The 6,761-nt window shown below is 45.8% G+C and overlaps 1 non-coding gene across 1 annotated transcript; it reads right to left on the reverse strand.

The window, feature by feature from the left end:
- Positions 1–1,228: 1,228 nt before the first annotated feature.
- On the reverse strand, positions 1,229–1,302 carry trnan-guu (transfer RNA asparagine (anticodon GUU)). Its single transcript has one exon. It is a non-coding gene; the product is annotated as a tRNA-Asn (tRNA).
- Between the last annotated feature and the right edge of the window lie 5,459 nt (positions 1,303–6,761).

The raw sequence follows: 6,761 nt of genomic DNA on the forward strand, positions 1-6,761 counted from the left end.
CTGAGCACAGCTCTCAAACAGGTAGAGAAAGCCTTTCCATGACCCCGACCCATCAAAACGACCTGGCTGTAAGGTGGGGATTCTCTCTCTCTGCCCATACTGTTCATCATCGCTACTGTCCATAAAATCACCGCCCACATCATGTGAGAGGAAGGACGTTGTGGGGCAGGCTCGGCCCTTCTCCAGCTAGGCTGTGAATATCCTCTGGAGTCATGCTCTTTACCCCGGTGAAATGGTGCATCACTGGGAGGGGCAGAGTAACAACCATGAGCCCGTTCTGCATAAACGTGTCTCACAGACTGGGACATACAAGGTGTGAAGGGGGGCACAGAAGACTGGGAGACTGGTGTATGGGCCAGAGTGGCTGGGTTCATGCTGGCATGCACATTGTTTGCAGGGGAAAAGGGGTTCGCTGGCCGTCCATCAAAAGTCTGTTTAAAGTCATTGTTCATGCCGTAATGTACGGCTACAGCTGGGGTAGAAACCATATTTCCAGGGCCAACCCAACAGTATTGAGGGGGAACCATAGACTCACCGACCGCTGCGCCGTCCTGCTTTGCTGGCGTGTGGAAGGGATTAGTCAGTGCTGAGGGCGGTGGGGTCGGTAGCCATGTCCCGCTGAGCAGCGCTGTCTTTGGACGGGCTACCGCTTCACCTGCGGCTAGCTCCGTTGCTCCGGCGGTTAGCTCCATGCTAACTAGAAACGGGTTATAACTCTCCCCGCCGGCGACACATCTGCTGCCAGTTGAATCAACAGAGTCCGTTATGTCCGTTAAAAACGGATTGGTGCTTACGTTTGGGCTAATGAGCTCCCCGTGTCTTTCAAAAACATTGCCGCGTGTCGCCATGCTCTCTCGCGTTCACAGCTCTTCTTCTCACTTTTAGCCAACTTTTAAATCCCGGACGAGCCCCCAGTGTTACCTTCTTAACCCCCTGCCTCCGAACCGTAGTAAGGAGCTGGTCTTTATTTTCTGGCTCGTTACCGGTAACTGGCAATCGTAGGGTCCGGGCCAAAGTGTGGGGCGAAATGAGAACGGAGTCAAGGCTTTTTTGTGCGGAACGCAGGTTTTATTCGTTTTCTTCCATCAATCTTTTTTTATCGACTCTCTCCCTACACACGTACGTCACACACACCGTCTTAAAGGGGCAGGGCTGGACGGTGACACCGTGTTCTGAAGACATGGCAGCAATATGTTTAAGATATCAACGATTTATTGGTGAAACTACTCGTCCCTGGGTGGACTCGAACCACCAACCTTTCAGTTAACAGCCGAACGCGCTGGCCGATTGCGCCACAGAGACTACGGCGTAGGGGTCCACGTCCACGTCGTAGCTACATCGTCAAAATGACGGAGAAGTATAAACTACGTTTTAGAGATCAGTAAGTCTAGAGTGTGCCCCCTATTCTGTGTGGCCTCTGCTACATGCTGAGTCAGCCCAAAGTTGTCCAGAGTGTTACTCAGGTCTTTAGTCCCTTTGTCCTGAGGGTTGTCCATGTGGATGTTAAAATCACCAACAATAATTACACAGTCAAAATCAACACAGATCATAGACAGCAGTTCACTGAGGTCATCAAAAAAGTCTCAAAAAAGTCTGCACATTGCGGTGCTGTTTTTTCAGCACACAACACCAGTTCTGATTTCTTTACAGCGGCTCCCAGTCAGGTTCAGAATCCAGTTCAAAGTTCTTGTTCCCACATTCAGAGCCTTGTGTGTTCAGGCCCCTTCATATGTCAAAGATCTCCTGCAGCCCCATCATAACAACAAGACTCTGAGGTCCTCTGATCAGGTTTGTTGGTTGTTCCTCCATCCAGGCTGAGAACTAAAGGAGACTGTGATTCAGAGGTTGTTGCTCCTACACTTTGGAATTCCATTAGATTTAAGATGTGTGAGAAAAGTGGACATTTTTAAAAAGCCTCTTAAAACACATCTATTTAACCTGGTTTTCTGAAAAGTATTGGATACTGTATGGTATGCTTTATCCTTATTTAACATCGTAATGTGCTTCAGTTATTAACTTTTTATTGTTTTATTTTTATTGTAAAGCACTTTGTGACATTTGTTCTTGAAAAGTTCCATTTAAATAAAATTTACTCACTGACTTAAAACTCGACACAGATTCAGATCTCAGAGTTCATGTGAGACGCTGCTCAGAACAAAACTGTCTGAAGACGTTTTCTTTTATTCTGATTTTCACACAAAACAGAAGCACAAACAAAACAAAACAGAGAAAATGTGATGAGTTATTTTAAAAAGAAATAAATACTTTCAAATACAATCTTCATTGAGTTCATATTACAGTCACTGGTTTCTGGGAGCAGATTTAATGCTTTGCTACAGGAACTCTGCACATCTGCCAGTCGGATGGCCACCCTTCCTGAGTCTGGTTCTGCCAGAGGTTTCTTCCTGTTAAAAGGGAGTCGTTCCTTTCCACAGTCGCCACAGGCACACTCAGGACGGGAGATTGGACTGAAGACAAGTTTCGGTGCAATCTGTTGGTTTCCTTAGCTAGGATATTAATTTTTTGAATTGGCTCTATATGAATTAATTGGATTATGATTACAATGAATTGAATTCCAATTGGCTTGAATTGGACTATATTACTTAAGTGCCTTGAGATGACAATTGTTGTAATCTGGCGCTATATAAATAAAATTGAATTGAATTGAAATTGAAATACAGCCTTCATAAGTTCTGCCACCTTCTTTTCCTGTGTCTTTGTTGCCTCCTTCTGTGCCTTTAGTTTGGAGGCAAGAGCAATATTGGAGGCAGTCTTTTCTTTGAGTTGTTCTTTCAAGCTCTCTAGCTCTTTCACAACTGACTGATATTCAGTTTCAGATACTGTCTGTTTCACAAAATTCTGCAATGACTTCATTGCATTCCTTGAGCTCCTGCTCACACTTTTCACGGAGATGACGCTCACATGTCAAACTGTTTTCCAGGTCCTTCAGTTTTTCCTCCCAAATGGAGCAGCTATTCTCTGCTGCGACTCTTCTGTCTTTTTCTCGTGTTAGAAAGAAATTCTTTTTCAGCAGCTTAGTCCTGACAATATCCATCCGATGGTATAAATAGTTGATCTTGTCCTTATTATGTTGGTAAGATTCCTGTAATTTCTCTGATCCATAATCTTCGTCGGCAGCAGAGGCATTAGAGGGAATCTCCTCGGTTTGTGAAATTGGAAACTTCCAGGTGACGCAACGAACTTTGGAGGCCTGGGGATGATCCTGCACAAGCTGGACGTCCTCGGAATGAGGAGTCACAGCCGCAGCAGAGACCTGGGATTGTTCCTTTTCCAACAGCTCAATTTCTGAGCTTGATGTTAAAATTTCTGATCTGTTGGTGGGTTCCTCCAAACTTTCGTTACTGCCAAAAGTAATGTTATATTTGTAGGAGGCCTGGGATTGTTCTTTTTCAAACTGGTCATTTCCTTGGCTTGATGTTAAAATTTCCTGCCTGTTGGTGGGTTCCTTATAACTTTCGTTACTGCCAAAAGTAATGTTATATTTGTTGGAGGCCTAGGCTTGTTTGTCGGTTTGTGAATTTGGAAACTTCCACGTGACGCGACAAACTTTGGAGGCCTGGGGATGATCCTGCACAAGCTGGACGTCCTCGGAATGAGGAGTCACAGCCGCAGCAGAGACCTGGGATGGTTCTTTTTCCTCTTCGTCATTTACTGTTTGAGGAGACGGGGAATCCTCCGAGGCCTGGCATTGTTCTTTTTCCAAAAGGTCATTTTCTGACTTGTTGGAGGGTTCCTCATAACCTTCATTATCACCAAAAGTAATGGTATATGTGTAGAAATCCTCAGGTAAATCGTCGTCTACCATGTCACACCACTGAAGTTGAGCAGATGATATCTTGGTTTGACTCATTTTGCTTGTTTTTAAGAGCTTGTCAAAATGACTATTTAAGATAGTAATAAAGTGTTGTTTTTAAGAGTTTGTCAAAATGACTATTTATAATAGTAATTAAGTGTTGTTTTTTTAGGCGATGTGAAAATCGTTTACTGTGACTTTCAAATTTGCTTCCAAAACTGGACGTGTTTCTTCAGATAAACTCCTGACGAACTGTGAAAAAGGAGTGAAAATGTCTGGCCTATATAACATTTGTGAAGTCAAACAACATCAGAGGTGACATCAATTGTGATGTCAAACAACATCAGTGGTGACATCACAAGAATAATGTCAGTTTTTAAAATGTTTCCAAGATAAGCCTTTTTCCACATATATGTTTTTCCTGCAATTCCATTCAGTTTTATTTATATAACGCCAAATTACAACAAATGTCATCTCAGGGCATTTCAATGATATAATCCAATTCATTTCAATTTGAGTTCAATTCATTGTAATCATATTCCAATTAATTCATTTAAAAATGAATCCAATTCATTCACACAGAGCCAATTCAAAAACAATTTCCTGACTAAGAAACCAACAGATTTTACCAAAACTTCTCTTCAGTCCAGTCTCCCAAACTTGTATTATATGTAATTAGATATAACTTTGAAAGTCCCATTTTGAAAGTGGAGTTTTAAGCCTTAAAATAAGTGATTTTTAGGTGGCTAGAATAGAAAAATACTTTATTCATCCCCCAGTCAGGGAAATTCAAATTAAGTCAAGTTTCTCATAAAATCATAAATATTTGCAATGATTGTGTGTTAATCGCTAGAACAAGTTCAAGTCTCTGTAACAGAATGCTGTGATCGATCGTATCAAATGCAGCACTGAGATCCAACAGGACAAATACAGAAACAAGTCCGCTATCAGAGGCTAAGAGGAGATCATTGGTAACTTTTACCAGTGCCGTTTCTGTGCTATGATGCACTCTGAATCCTGACTGAAACTCTTCAAAGAGATTATTTCTATGTAAATGATCAAAGTTGAACTGCAACTATTTTTTCAAGAACTTTAGACAAAGGGAGATTAGATATAGGTCGATAATTAGCCAATACACACTGCTCAAAAAAAAAAAAAGAAACTTTGAAAACAGATCTCAGTGGAAGAATCATACTGCATATCCAGGCAATGTGTGAAGGATGAAAGACCACAATTGGCATTAATGATCAACACACAGACTGAATTCAAAGACACCCCTATCATGTGAAAAGGGCGAAAGGGCCATTGTAGCAACTGAAAATGATACCAAGTGGCCCCCACATGATTGTATGCATTCATTACAACATTGGGGCATGCTCCTAATGGATCAACATACGGTGCCCTGAAGGGACATTTATCCCAAATGTGGAAAAGAGCATCACTGAACTTCTGAACATTCAGATGCAACCCAACTGTATGAGTTTAACCAAGACATGTCCTAGAGGTTTTTTTCCTAGAGCATGACAGTATACTCTACAAGGCCAGAGTATACTGTCATGCTCTAGAAGGAACACAGGACCCACTGCACCAGTACATGGTCTCACAACAGGGCCAAGGAGTTTAACCAGATATCCATGGGCAGCTGTTGTTCAGGTCTGTGTATCCTTCAGTGGATATGCAGAGTACTACAACATGCTCCTTGACTGGAACATGGGCCCAAGGAGAAACTGTCAAGCGCACAGGAGCCCAGAGGGTCATGTCATCAGTAGTGACACTGACCAAGGCGATATTGCAGTACTCAAGAATCAGAGAAGGCAGAAATTAAAAGTTGATGGTTTTATTCCAAGTAAATAAAATGCATCTTAAGCCACCGCCAGGACAGTCTGGTTGCCGCTGGACACATCCGCCAGGACAGTCTGGTTGCCGCTGGACACATCCGCCAGGACAGTCTGGTTGCCGCTGGACACATCCGCCAGGACAGTCTGGTTGCCGCTGGACACATCCGCCAGGACAGTCTGGTTGCCGCTGGACACATCCGCCAGGACAGTCTGGTTGCCGCTGGACACATCCGCCAGGACAGTCTGGTTGCCGCTGGACACATCCGCCAGGACAGTCTGGTTGCCGCTGGACACATCCGCCAGGACAGTCTGGTTGCCGCTGGACACATCCGCCAGGACAGTCTGGTTGCCGCTGGACACATCCGCCAGGACAGTCTGGTTGCCGCTGGACACATCCGCCAGGACAGTCTGGTTGCCGCTGGACACATCCGCCAGGACAGTCTGGTTGCCGCTGGACACATCCGCCAGGACAGTCTGGTTGCCGCTGGACACATCCGCCAGGACAGTCTGGTTGCCGCTGGACACATCCGCCAGGACAGTCTGGTTGCCGCTGGACACATCCGCCAGGACAGTCTGGTTGCCGCTGGACACATCCGCCAGGACAGTCTGGTTGCCGCTGGACACATCCGCCAGGACAGTCTGGTTGCCGCTGGACACATCCGCCAGGACAGTCTGGTTGCCGCTGGACACATCCGCCAGGACAGTCTGGTTGCCGCTGGACACATCCGCCAGGACAGTCTGGTTGCCGCTGGACACATCCGCCAGGACAGTCTGGTTGCCGCTGGACACATCCGCCAGGACAGTCTGGTTGCCGCTGGACACATCCGCCAGGACAGTCTGGTTGCCGCTGGACACATCCGCCAGGACAGTCTGGTTGCCGCTGGACACATCCGCCAGGACAGTCTGGTTGCCGCTGGACACATCCGCCAGGACAGTCTGGTTGCCGCTGGACACATCCGCCAGGACAGTCTGGTTGCCGCTGGACACATCCGCCAGGACAGTCTGGTTGCCGCTGGACACATCCGCCAGGACAGTCTGGTTGCCGCTGGACACATCCGCCAGGACAGTCTGGTTGCCGCTGGACACATCCGCCAGGACAGTCTGGTTGC

This window comes from Leuresthes tenuis, unplaced genomic scaffold (genome assembly GCF_036924035.1).
Source record: "Leuresthes tenuis unplaced genomic scaffold, fLeuTen1.0.hap1 SCAF_19, whole genome shotgun sequence".
Taxonomy (NCBI): Eukaryota; Metazoa; Chordata; class Actinopteri; order Atheriniformes; family Atherinopsidae; genus Leuresthes; species Leuresthes tenuis.